The sequence below is a fragment of the Protopterus annectens genome, chromosome 4.part0 (genome assembly GCF_019279795.1).
Source record: "Protopterus annectens isolate FY-2018-M chromosome 4.part0, PAN1.0, whole genome shotgun sequence".
NCBI lineage: Eukaryota > Metazoa > Chordata > Ceratodontiformes > Protopteridae > Protopterus > Protopterus annectens.
Window position 1 is genome coordinate 1,194,217,105 of NC_056733.1, and position 13,622 is coordinate 1,194,230,726.

Here is a 13,622-nt window from a genome sequence, read left to right on the forward strand (position 1 = left end):
TACAACGTCCCATTCACTGCTACTCCACAAGCTATCTGCCATGACAAACCACAAATCTGTTCAGCAATTACTGCTCCAAAATTTCTAATGGCATAAAATATTAGCACTCTTCCTTCTCCATGCCAGTTCAAATAGGCATTCACTAGGGTTCCATTCTAGGAAACTTACTTATATGCAGCTATAGATCAAACCGTCCTCATTCAATATGCTGACAATTCCACTATCATATGCTCAGCTACTTTCCTAACCAAACTATAAACCGAAACCCAAGAATGCTTGCATCCACAAAAACCTGGCTAACCAATGCACAGCTTCTACTGGAAAAGCAAATACATGCTACTTCTCTATACATAATCTTATGATACAAGTTCCTTCTCTATACCATCATCAGATTAAAGCAAGACAGAAGTAATCTCCCATGTAAAACTTGCATCATAACTGATGACAATTCTAAATTTGACCTAAACAAGTACATTACTCAAAAAAACATAAATATGGTCTCCTATATGTTACAAAATCCATCCTGACTAACCCAAAAGCATCTCAACAGTCAAAAACCTAATATTTCCCAACCTGTTATACGTATCCTTAACACTAACAAGGCTTCATGCCATTCAACTACAAAAATTAGAATAATGTTACAAAAAACATGCAAGATTTGCTTCAAACTCATCATAAAGGACACATTCCTGCAAAGCCTTTGAGCAAATAAATGAGCTAAATCATAAACAATGGACTTGATTACACACAAATGCAAATGTTTAAAATTGCACAGAAGACACTACATATCACTCACAATGCCCACTCACAACAAGTTGCCTCCAGTGGTTTATGCGGTCTAGAAAACTAAAGTCTGAAAATAAATTCCCCGACTAAAATTCAAAGATCCAACAACACCCATGCTGATGCCCTTTATTCCCAACTACACCTCAAAACCCTGGATTAGCTTACATTTATTTTATTTTTATTTAACATTTGTTGACCGGGAATGTCCGACTAGGTTCCACAGAGCCTGTTTTCAGCGGAGGCCCGGGGAGAAACGCTCCAGATGCATGTCTTTGGAATGCATCTTTGAATTTACATTCAAACGTAAAATAATCTAAAACACTTAACAGATTAAAACTAACACTCAAATACTTTTTCATTCAAAACAGTATGTTTACTGTGTGCACCCAACTCAAGAAACAAATCAATCTATAACTCAAGTGAACTAATTACTCATTTTACAGCATCCAGCTTACTGAAACTCACCCATAATCATTAATTTGCCACCTAATAAACATCTTGCATATAATAAAAGTGCCATCTTCAAACACTTTAGTAAAATAGCCATCATAACCTCTCAGCTGTTCAGGATTTCACAGAATGCTCACATATCTGCCTCATATTTTTCTTCTGTTCCTTGCAAAATGTGTGGCTTGCTGGCAAAGTAAATTCTCGGTTAACCAGAACTCAAGCAACTGGCAAAAAATATCGAGGAAATACAGTACAATTTTCATGTGTTGCACTTTCTGTCCCCTCCCATGCATAAACATACATTATGTTTCTGGAGTTTTTAAATTCCCTCTCTCCCCAGCCTGAGAACAAGTAAAACCAAACAAATAGTACAGGGTATAGTATTAGTCAGGCCTATTTTTAACAGTAACTTTCAAGCAATCAGAAACTACAGTTATCCAGCACCTACCAATCCCCATGGGTACCGGTTAACTGACAGTTTACTGTACTACACGGTAATCTCCATGTGTAGTACCTCGCACTCAGTTCTGCGCAGCTTTGGGCATGGAGTGGGTGTGACGTACATGATTGGCAGGGGAAAGTAGAGTATGAGTGACAGTCACTGTAGGTTACCATTTCAGTATCAGTAAAAAGCGCAACTAAGGTAGAAGCCACCTTACAGAATTTCACTTTCTGGCAACATGAAAACTTATTCTTGTAGCACTTCTGCTGCTTATCCTGTTTCACATTTAGGTGTTTCAAAACTTAGCCAACATATTTTAACACACAAAAAGGAACAGATTTGTACCTTCGACTCAAGCAGGAGTGATTTTCAGTAGGTGATCATTCAACTCCCCTTTAGCTACAAGCCTGCACTAATTGAGCACTCTGATATAAAATGTTGGTACTTTTCAGTTCAGAACAATCTCCAAAACCACTCCTGGGTTAGTAAAGGTCAAACTGCAACATAGCTGTCACCTTGAAAGATATTGTAAAAAAGCTATTTTCTGTAATTAACTGAGTCTCAGAAGTTTGAACCTAACTTGTTTGTATGGTTAACATCACATGGAGATTATAAGCAGCGTTGCATTAAACGGAAAGCGACCATTACAAGTGTTGCCCCGGTAACTCTCCATAACCACTACTATGTTAGCAAAAGTCAATGCTGCAACATAGCAGTCACCTTGAAGACATTGCAAATAATTTATTTTCTGTAAGTAAATTAGTCTTGGAAGCTTGAACATAACTGGTTTGTACAGCTAACATCACATGGGGATTATAAGCAGTGTCACATTAAATGGAAAGCTATAATTACAAGCGTTGCACCGATAACGGAAAAGTACCTTGCGCTTTTAAGACCTTGCGTTTTAAGACATACTATACTCTTCAGAAACGGGGGCAGTAATATGTTTTTGTAACTCTAAATATTATAGCAAACTACTTGCAAGTTAAACATAAGACGCATTATAACTGCACAACCGCAATTATTAATTTGTGAACGTTAGGGGCACGGTCCATTACCCAAACACCACATAACTTAGCTAAAATAAAACAAAACACGTTACGCATCTAAAAATATAAACACACGTACATTTCCTTTAATATTGCCATCTTTCTAAAAATTGCCATCAACCCGCAGAATTGTGCATTAAGTCAAAACTGCTTTTGTTTTGAAAACGTTAACATAAGAGTCGGTTGAGAATGACAGCTTTTACAACACGAAAATGACAACCAAGTTAATAAACTCACAGGCCGTTCTTCTCAGCACCCGCATGTACCCAGTAATTATACTTCAGAAGTAAAGTTGAACAAAAACTGAATAAAATTACAAGCTTGACTAAAAGTAACGGTATGGCAGGAGCAAAATAAATATTCATGCGGGCTTGGGCTGGAGGCGTGTTCAGGGTGGGATTTGCTACTGCGCATCCTGCGTGGTACTACACAATCCAATGGCAATACCTTAAGCAAATTTACTTGAGTCAGTGAGAACAATACTCAAAATCTGTCCTTAACTACATAATTTACTGCATTAGTTTCTCCTGGTAAATACAGCAAGGATAACTTACTTATGAGTAAGATTCACTTTACTGCTAAATTAAAAAGGATAGTATGAAAAAATATAACCAAAAGTAGAGAGCAGAAAATTCTTAAATTTAACAGTAAAATATCCAAGACTGTGTTACACTTAGTTGGATTTATGAAAGTATGACGGCTACGAGTTCTACAGACCTGAACCTTTTTTGTGACTCTAACAGAACTTGCTACAGAGACAGTTTTGTATCACAAAGGCTACCTCGTCTATGAAATAAACTTCCTAACTTCATAAGGCCCGTCACTCACTCTCTTCAAAAAGAATTTGGATAAATGGATGAGGAACCTTAAATTCACTCCTGGGGTACTACACATGTCCTTCATGGACAGAGACAGTCTGTAAAATGACTCAAGGCTCTAACACCCAAAGATCCATTAGCCCGATATTACCCCATCCCATATCTGAAGACAGCAGTTAGCGTTGCCGCCTCACAGCAATAGGTTCTCCGGTTCGATCCTCGGCTGGGGTGCCTTCTGTGCAGAGTCTGCATGTCCTCCCTGTGGTCATGTAGGTTTCCTCTGGGTGCTCCGGTTTCCTCTCACATCCCAAAACATGCTGTAGGTGGATTGGACACTGTAAATTGGCCCTAGGTATGAGTGCGCGTATGTGTGTGCCTTCTGTGGAAGGTTGGGCGCCGGGCTGGCAACTAGACACCATAAACCTCCACTGCCAATAATGAATGGACAGGTGATCCGCTGTGTTGACCCCTAACAGAGAAAAGCTGAAAGAAGAAGGATAGTCATGTCCTGGATATTATTGGCTAGGCTTGTAAATCCTATTATGCCATTAGCCTAGTAATCAGCTATGAGAGACTGTATGCCCACAAAAAACTTAGATCAAACAGTTAACACAATCAGCATATTTAAACTCCAGACATAGAGCAAGAGTTTGGAGTGAATCCGGACTGATAAAGCAGTAACACTAACCATCATGCCACCATTAATTTTACATTCTCAGCATCTTTACTACTAATCATTCTGCTTTCCTTTCAGAGTGTGGTGCCTTTATAAATGACTCCATTGCTTGAACATAATTTCCAAATGATTTAGAGCAAAACACACCCGCATCAATTTAAAGTTCATCCAAGAGCAGTGATTTATGTACTAACTCTGGACTCCTGGTACATCACATCAAATAGCACCACACAATCTTTCCAAGACAACATACAGACACATTGTTTAATGAAGAAATAAAACAAAATAATTCAGACATGTTTGATACCTGAAGCTCAACAGGGCAGAATTTTACGTTACACCATTAAACTTTCTAAACGCTTCTCAAGAAATACAGTATCAGGATGAACATCTGGTTTGCTTTGTGCCTACCATAACACTACTCCCTATTAAATATTAACCCTTTGCAATTTCAGAATAACCTAAATAAAACAAGACCTTGTTGAAAAGTAATCATTTTGGAAATCTATATGACGCCTTTGCCACCCAACTAAGCATCTTCCAACACAGTACACTATGATCCTCTGGCAGGGAGAAAATCCTTGCCACTTCCTCCAAATAAACCAAGGTCTCACCGGACTTCTTCCAAACCAGAAGGGGGTGTCGGATCCTCTATTCTACAAGCAATGATTCCACAACTCAGCGACAAAACCCATGAAATGGGGAGAAGGGTCATTAGATTCAGGCCACAATTCTTAGTTCAAATTAAAAACTGGAAACTAATGAAAATGTGCACTACACTTTTGTACTACTAGGCTACTGCAACTATCGTAATACAGGGAGTCAAAAATAATTCACAGTCAGTACACAATGTGAAATAAGCAGAATTAAACAGGACACTAGGGGAAGTAAGACAGAAAAAGGCATATATTAACTTCAGCATTATCTAAAGTACACATAGGACTACTGGGTTACGTTTCCAAACTAAAAAATACCCTTACGGAAAACGTTATTATTTTATTAATGCCCATCATATCAGCCTTTCTAACAGTTAAAGAACATTACCAAATCTACTACTAAAAATGTCATAATATCAAATGCATAAAAACCTCAATATAACACAACCTTCAGAATCACCTCGGGAGGACCGGAAGTTATTTTACCATGCGGAAGCAGCTTCGTTTTCAACACCGGCCAAAAGAGTAATGTGGATGCTGGGAATTGTAGGCTAAAGTGTGAGCTTTTCTCCTCCACGTCAAATTTGGGCATAATAACAATAATACTAATAATGTATCTGTTTTATAAACGTCTCCCAGATAATATATTGCTTCTGTTTAAGAGATTAAACATTTTAGGTGATGGTGGGTTTCACGTTTAAAATGTGAACGCAGTTCTGTTTTTTTTTTCCATACCGAAAGATTTTTTTTGTTTGTTTTTAATGTCGACGGTAGTACTGTGGGTTACTAATGTTAAAGCGAATCTACTAAACGTTACCGTTATACTTGTTCATGGGTCAGACAGTTGTCAAAATAAAGCGGCAAGAGTGTTTAGAAGGAATTTAGCTAATTATATTCTGTATCTTCTTATGTCAAAATTTTCGGACCGAGATTATAGTTTAAAATGTGCTTCATTGACTATGCATAGCTGCAGAAGATTACATGCCATCTTGCTGTCTGAGAATTATTGAGAAGATAGAAACTTATGGTTAATTGTGAGTTAGTAGTAAATTGAATGATATTTCGGAGTCGATTGCTATAGTTTGTTAAGCGGTTAGAATCTACGGCTCATGGTACGTGTTGTAGGAGAGCCCCAATAGGCTATATAAAGGACGTTTTGTGGATAGGTCCAACTTTAGATTTTGCACTGTTATATCGAATATTACAAAACGTTAGGTTCTACCGAGATTTGAACTCGGATCGCTGGATTCAAAGTCCAGAGTGCTAACCATTACACCATAGAACCGGTTACTGAATTACTGAAAACCGTCTCCTCTGACCTGCATCGGACTGAGTTATGTTTTCTATTTTGAAATAAGTATGTGAATTATTGTTAGTCATAATGGATGTAACAGTTTTTGCCTGCTTTTAGAAATGATATAAGTACATCAAACAACAGCAAATGATTACGAGTGAAAACTGAAAAGCTTAAAGTGGCAACCTGCAAGCCAGTCAGGGCAATGCCGATAAATATTCCTAGTTAACACAGGAAATAAATACATTTGCAACACGGCTTGCAGTGAGATTTCCCGACTTTATGCAAGCACAGCACCCCCAAGCCACCCTATCTCCCAAAGAGCTACATAACTTTTTCTATTGCTTTTCTAAAATATTTTAAACATTAATGGAAAGTATATTTAAGTGGGGTTCACTCGTTTCTTTAAGATTTCTTTTATTAACAAAAACAACGCATTTTTGTTTGCTTCTGTAACATATGACACAGGTAATCAACAAAATGCGTTTTTTTCTGTAAGGAGTTATTCTCTACTTAATATGACTTAATAGAATACATGGAAGTGATCGAGTAAGCTAAATGAGTAGTAGGTAGTTGCTGATAATTTTAATATACAAACAGCAAGAAATGTAGATGCATTTTTTGCAGAGTAAGACTAATAAAAGTAATCCACGAAAAGCTTATACATGTATGTTATATTCATTAATTTAGAAAACCCAAGCATGTCTGTTTTTGGATTGGGGTACATTTTGCCCTGCATTCCCAAGAAGCTTCTCTCCATCACATTTCTACCATTAATGATACTGGTAATTCTCCTCCCTTATGTCACTGGTTCACTGAAAAAGCAAAAATATGCACTGTCTAGTAATTCTTGGTAGTTTTACTCAAATACGCCTTCAAGAGTCCATCTTTGCAAAACATTTGGAGTAAATAAATAAATAAATGTGATAAACTTGCAGTTACTCCAGTCCACCCTTCATAGCTTTACATTACCAACCCTGGTGGACTAAATTTTAAGTCGACATATCACTGTTCCAAGTCACAGCTGTCACAAATTCCCAAAAATATGCCTGCAAACTGGCATATCCGTGCTCACACAAGCAAACCCTGAATAACGTTGTGCATGATGACTACTTCAACGCATGTGACTCCTGTGTGTTTCCAGATGGAATTATACTGTTGGTGAAAGACCGGCAATGTGATTGCTATTTGCTTGCAAAGAATTGTATGAGACAATAATACTCCAAATGCACTGCACCTTCCCATAACATTTTTTTTTCAGTTGTAAGTTTACAAAAATATCCTTTTGGTCATTTCATCTTGCAGTTTAAGGTTTGCTGAGTTGGTCTTTGAAAGACCAACTTAATAACGACTTCTAGGCAATGATTTTTACTGGCTGTTTACATATCTGTGCATGGGTATTTTTTTTTTTGTCTGTGCTCCTTCAATAACGACTTCTAGGCAATGATTTTTGCTGGCTGTTTACATATCTGTGCATGGGTATTTTTTTTTTTTTGTCTGTGCTCCTTCAATAACGACTTCTAGGCTTGTAGGAGAGCCCCAATAGGCTATATAAAGGACGTTTTGTGGATAGGTCCAACTTTAGATTTTGCACTGTTATATCGAATATTACAAAACATTAGGTTCTACCGAGATTTGAACTCGGATCGCTGGATTCAAAGTCCAGAGTGCTAACCATTACACCATAGAACCAGTTACTGAATTACTGAAAACCGTCTCCTCTGACCTGCATCGGACTGAGTTATGTTTTCTATTTTGAAATAAGTATGTGAATTATTGTTAGTCATAATGGATGTAATAGTTTTTGCCTGCTTTTAGAAATGATATAAGTACATCAAACAACAGCAAATGATTACGAGTGAAAACTGAAAAGCTTAAAGTGACAACCTGCAAGCCAGTCAGGGCAATGCCGATAAATATTCCTAGTTAACACAGGAAATAAATACATTTGCAACACGGCTTGCAGTGAGATTTCCCGACTTTATGCAAGCACAGCACCCCCAAGCCACCCTATCTCCCAAAGAGCTACATAACTTTTTCTATTGCTTTTCTAAAATATTTTAAACATTAATGGAAAGTATATTTAAGTGGGGTTCACTCGTTTCTTTAAGATTTCTTTTATTAACAAAAACAACGCATTTTTGTTTGCTTCTGTAACATATGACACAGGTAATCAACAAAATGCGTTTTTTTCTGTAAGGAGTTATTCTCTACTTAATATGACTTAATAGAATACATGGAAGTGATCGAGTAAGCTAAATGAGTAGTAGGTAGTTGCTGATAATTTTAATATACAAACAGCAAGAAATGTAGATGCATTTTTTGCAGAGTAAGACTAATAAAAGTAATCCACGAAAAGCTTATACATGTATGTTATATTCATTAATTTAGAAAACCCAAGCATGTCTGTTTTTGGATTGGGGTACATTTTGCCCTGCATTCCCAAGAAGCTTCTCTCCATCACATTTCTACCATTAATGATACTGGTAATTCTCCTCCCTTATGTCACTGGTTCACTGAAAAAGCAAAAATATGCACTGTCTAGTAATTCTTGGTAGTTTTACTCAAATACGCCTTCATGAGTCCATCTTTGCAAAACATTTGGAGTAAATAAATAAATAAATGTGATAAACTTGCAGTTACTCCAGTCTACCCTTCATAGCTTTACATTACCAACCCTGGTGGACTAAATTTTAAGTCGACATATCACTGTTCCAAGTCACAGCTGTCACAAATTCCCAAAAATATGCCTGCAAACTGGCATATCCGTGCTCACACAAGCAAACCCTGAATAACGTTCTGCATGATGACTACTTCAACACATGTGACTCCTGTGTGTTTCCAGATGGAATTATACTGTTGGTGAAAGACCGGCAATGTGATTGCTATTTGCTTGCAAAGAATTGTATGAGACAATAATACTCCAAATGCACTGCACCTTCCCATAACATTTTTTTTTCAGTTGTAAGTTTACAAAAATATCCTTTTGGTCATTTCATCTTGCAGTTTAAGGTTTGCTGAGTTGGTCTTTGAAAGACCAACTTAATAACGACTTCTAGGCAATGATTTTTACTGGCTGTTTACATATCTGTGCATGGGTATTTTTTTTTTTTTGTCTGTGCTCCTTCAATAACGACTTCTAGGCAATGATTTTTGCTGGCTGTTTACATATCTGTGCATGGGTATTTTTTTTTTTGTCTGTGCTCCTTCAATAACGACTTCTAGGCAATGATTTTTGCTGGCTGTTTACATATCTGTGCATGGGTATTTTTTTTTTGTCTGTTATCCTTCCTACTATCAGGCCATCATCCCAGCAGTAATCAGAGTGGTTTTCTTTATGCCTTACATTTCCACACTGTTGTTTAAGGGAGGGTGTGTAACAGACAATTGCAATGGCTGTTACTTGTTGTCACAAATGATGTAACCCTCAGAGGTCATGCCCTTTTGTCACACTTGGTTTCACATCTCCAGTCTCCACTGAGGATTTTAGCACAAAAGTTTCCTCCGCAGACACACAAGCCCACCCCTTCTCCTTTGAAAGAGGCATGCAGGCAGTATCTCATCACTCCTCTCTCTCCCACTGCGAGGTCCTTCCGTGTTTAGGTCACTACAGTGTATGTGTTTTTGTGTGTATTAATGAGATGGGGTGGAATGAAAAGTCTCTTTCTTCTAATCTTGTTATGTCATCATTCAGTTTCTGGAGTTGGATTGCTGCGTTAATTGTTGCTACCTCTCTTCATCAGGAGACATATTCCAATTTTCTTCATCAGTCATGCCCAACTTTTATAGGTCTTCTGTCATGTAATCTGTTCATCTCTGGGCTGGATGTTCTTGCCTCTTCTAAATCTGCTTTACCAAATCATATGCTGCTTTCCTGCAGATGTAACTGAACCACTGCAATCTGTTTTCCTTGACTACTGTGCAATTGTGGTTACTTTGATTTTAGCTGTGATGTCTCAAATGTCTTCACCTGTCCCACAGTGTACACCCTACTGTCCAGATCTGGCACTTTATTACCTCAAGTTTCCTCAGCTGATGTGCCTTTCCTGTTTAGTTTTCTGTGCCACAAAGAAACATTGGTAACAGCAGTGTTTTGTACCCATTACTTTTCTCCTTCTTTGACATTCACACACTATCCCTGATACTGTGCTACTTGACTGCAGAATCTATACTTGTAGGCTTGGTCTCATCATTTCCCTTCTCCTCAAATTCAGATGTCTGAAGCTATTAACCTGTTTCACGAGCTTCCCTTCTCTCTCAGTTTTTCAGCCTTTTCTGATTCTTCCATTTACTACCATGGCCACTGACTTGACTGTACTGTTTTATCCTGTGTGTTTCATATTTTTCTCATTCTAGTCCCCTATCATTTGCTAGAATCCCTGTTCAGAGTCTGCTTGTAGTGCCACATTTGCCAATAGTAGCTTTTTTGACCTGTTCTCTCTGTCGTGGATGCTGATGCAGTCTGTCAACACTATGATCAGGAGTGAGCTCAATTTGTACTTGTGTCACCGGATCCTTGTACATAGCCTGCGTTAATTCTGTCTGCTTTTAGGACTCTGAGCCATCACAAGACTGTCCAAATCACCTTTCTTCAGACCTTGTTATATGCTTTCCCCATGACTAGGAATGCCCAGTTCATATTATCATGTCTTGTGACTCAATTATAGAAATATTTATTTGATTTAGGAAATCATTTGTTAATGGTACATGTTGATTTGCACTGAAAATGGAATAACAGAGGCCAGTACGGGGGGAGGGGGACAAAATACAGAAGCAACTGTCTTGTATTAAGGGTAGTAGTCAGAAAAGAATTCTATAAAGATAAGCGACAACTAGGTGGTCAATTGAATTGTTTTTCTCTGTACATTTTTGTTTTTCTGTATGTAAGTCTCTCAGTGTTTTCATGTAAAGTACAGAATATTTCTGTAAGGCAAGAATGTTTACTTTTAAAAGGCAAAATACAAACTACAGTTTCAGTATGTATTGTTTGAAATCAACATATATACAGCAGAGTGTTTCTTCTAGTTATCAAAATGAACTTTAAATTGCAGGCAAAAGAACAGCTCACATAAATGTCTTCATTGCATCCTATAAGCTTTGTGATTTTTGTCTTTGAAAGCCATGCTGTTATCTAAAGCATCCAGTTTATAGCTTACCACTCTGTCCAGAAGTTTACATGGTCAGGGTGAATGCCATAGCTGGTTTAAAAAAAAGTCTTGCATTCTAAATTTCCTTGTTGCAGAATAAATAACTGCAGACATTGTTATGTGTGCATTTCCTACAGCTGACATAGTAAAATATCTTTACAGTCACCATTGTGATTTATATGAAATATTTTGTTTTCATTAGTGATTTATCCATACAGAATATAAATATTGCCTGATTTTTTTTTTTTTTGAAGAGTCCGTGTGTTTTTCACTGGTTCTAATTTCAGTAGTTCCCAAAAGTATAGCAGAAATACTATGCTGAACCACAGTAGAAAAATGTGAAATGCAGAGGTAATGTGACGATTTTGTGTGCTAACTTAGGTTTTACAATACTTTTACTCAATCTTTAGACTAATAGGAGCCCTTCATCGGGAACTGATTAAATTATTAAAGCTAAACAGAGTGCTCTAAAATCTTTAACAACCGGCACTGAAATAACTCTATTTTAGCATAATTTTTTTTACTTTAAAATCAGTATGAAACTGACTAAAAAACTATCTTCTTCTTCATGGGGAGTATTTGATCATTGCTTACAACACCATATGAAACTAATGTCTAGAATATGTACACTACGTCCTTGTTACACAAAAAGTAGCAAGTCATTCTTATTTCACCAACCAATGCTATATTTATGTTAATACATAAGAGTGTGAGGTGTAAAGCCCATCCACTGACAATGGCATTGGGCTGGTTCATGAATCAGACTTGGTGTGCAATTAAATATTTAGGGGAGGGATCAGGATGGCATTCTAAGTGTGCTTTGCACCTAATCATCTTACTAAATATCCCTGAGTGTTTATTGCAAAGATCCTTAGGAGAATTGATGTATGAGTTCTTATATACAGCTAGCAAATCCAGCAGTTTATAGGACTTTTGTTGTTACAGTTTCTATTTGGGGCTATTTCACCTCTACTTAAAAGACTTTGATGAAGCCAGTGTCCAGAATACATGGGGACTAAGTTCTCATTACATCAAAACTAAAACATATTTCTTCTGTGGAAATATATATGTCACAATATATTTATACATATTCAGTCACAGCTGCTAATAGCTAACATGCCTAGTATTTGAACAGTTAATGGGGTGAAGTCAAACTCAGCACACTGCTGCACTGAAACTGCTTAGTCTAAATGGGTGACTGGTTCATGAACTTTTAGAAACCATACATTTACAAGTGTTCACTCCTGTAGCCTGATAGTTTGCATTATTCCTGGTTTCCAATGGAATTGTTGCTTTCAACTTCTCTTCCGAATGCGGAACACAATAAGAACACAATTATGACCTAGACTTCTTCTTTACTGAGTTATGATTAGATCAGAAGTAAGCATCATCTATATTTCACCATAAAAGTTAAGTTGGGTATTCAGAAACACATAGTTTGCTGCACAAACTATTTCTAGCAGCTTTGCACAGTGTGAATCATGCTTCTGATTTAGAGACTGCTGCAGCAGAGTAGCAGTAAGCAGCCAGGGGAAGAACTAGGGCAGTCCAACAGGTATTAATTACTGCATAAAACTACAGCAGTCAGGGGGTGTGGCTAATGCAAATTAGTAATATGATCACACCCAAAATATTTTCTCAGAATTGAAGTAGCACCGTATAGCTTATTTCAAAGCAAAGTAATGAGAATATGCACCATCTTCTTATGTGTGCACCCATTCCTGTCTGTTGCAGAAGTGAAGTAGTAGTACTGCAGTTGTACTTCAAGGCTTTGTGCACGAGGGGAAGTTTAGGCTGCCATGCAGTGAGACATTCCCCTGCAGTACATCTGATTGTGAATATACAGCTGAAGTGAAATTCTGCTACACAAACAAGGCTGTCACAAATTCACAGGGGACATAGAGAAGCATGCACCATAATGCCCACAACTTCAATAACTAAGTATATGTGGACGGCACAGTGGTGCAACATTAGCATTGTCGCCCCACAGCAAGAGGTTCTCCGGTTCGATTTTCAGCTGGAGTGGCTTCTGTGTGGAGTCTGCATGTCCTCCCTCCATTTGTGTGGGTTTTCTCCAGATGCTCCAGTTTTCTCCCACGTTCAAAGACATGTGTATGGAGCATTTCTCTCCAGGCCTCCACTGAAAATTGGCCATGTTCCAAGTTGGACTTTCCCATTTAACAAATGTTAAATAAATAAATAAAATAAATATGGTGGGGGGAGTAATGTCCATTCACCCTTAAGCCACCTAGAGACAACAGGCAGTATTGCAGGCAATGGCATCAGCAGCAAGATGCTTGATGG

The 13,622-nt window shown here is 37.6% G+C and overlaps 2 non-coding genes across 2 annotated transcripts; both read right to left on the reverse strand.

The window, feature by feature from the left end:
• Positions 1-6,090: 6,090 nt before the first annotated feature.
• On the reverse strand, positions 6,091-6,162 carry TRNAQ-UUG. Its single transcript has one exon. It is a non-coding gene; the product is annotated as a tRNA-Gln (tRNA).
• Positions 6,163-7,791: 1,629 nt separating this feature from the next.
• TRNAQ-UUG lies at positions 7,792-7,863 on the reverse strand. The gene has a single exon. It is a non-coding gene; the product is annotated as a tRNA-Gln (tRNA).
• Positions 7,864-13,622: the final 5,759 nt, after the last annotated feature.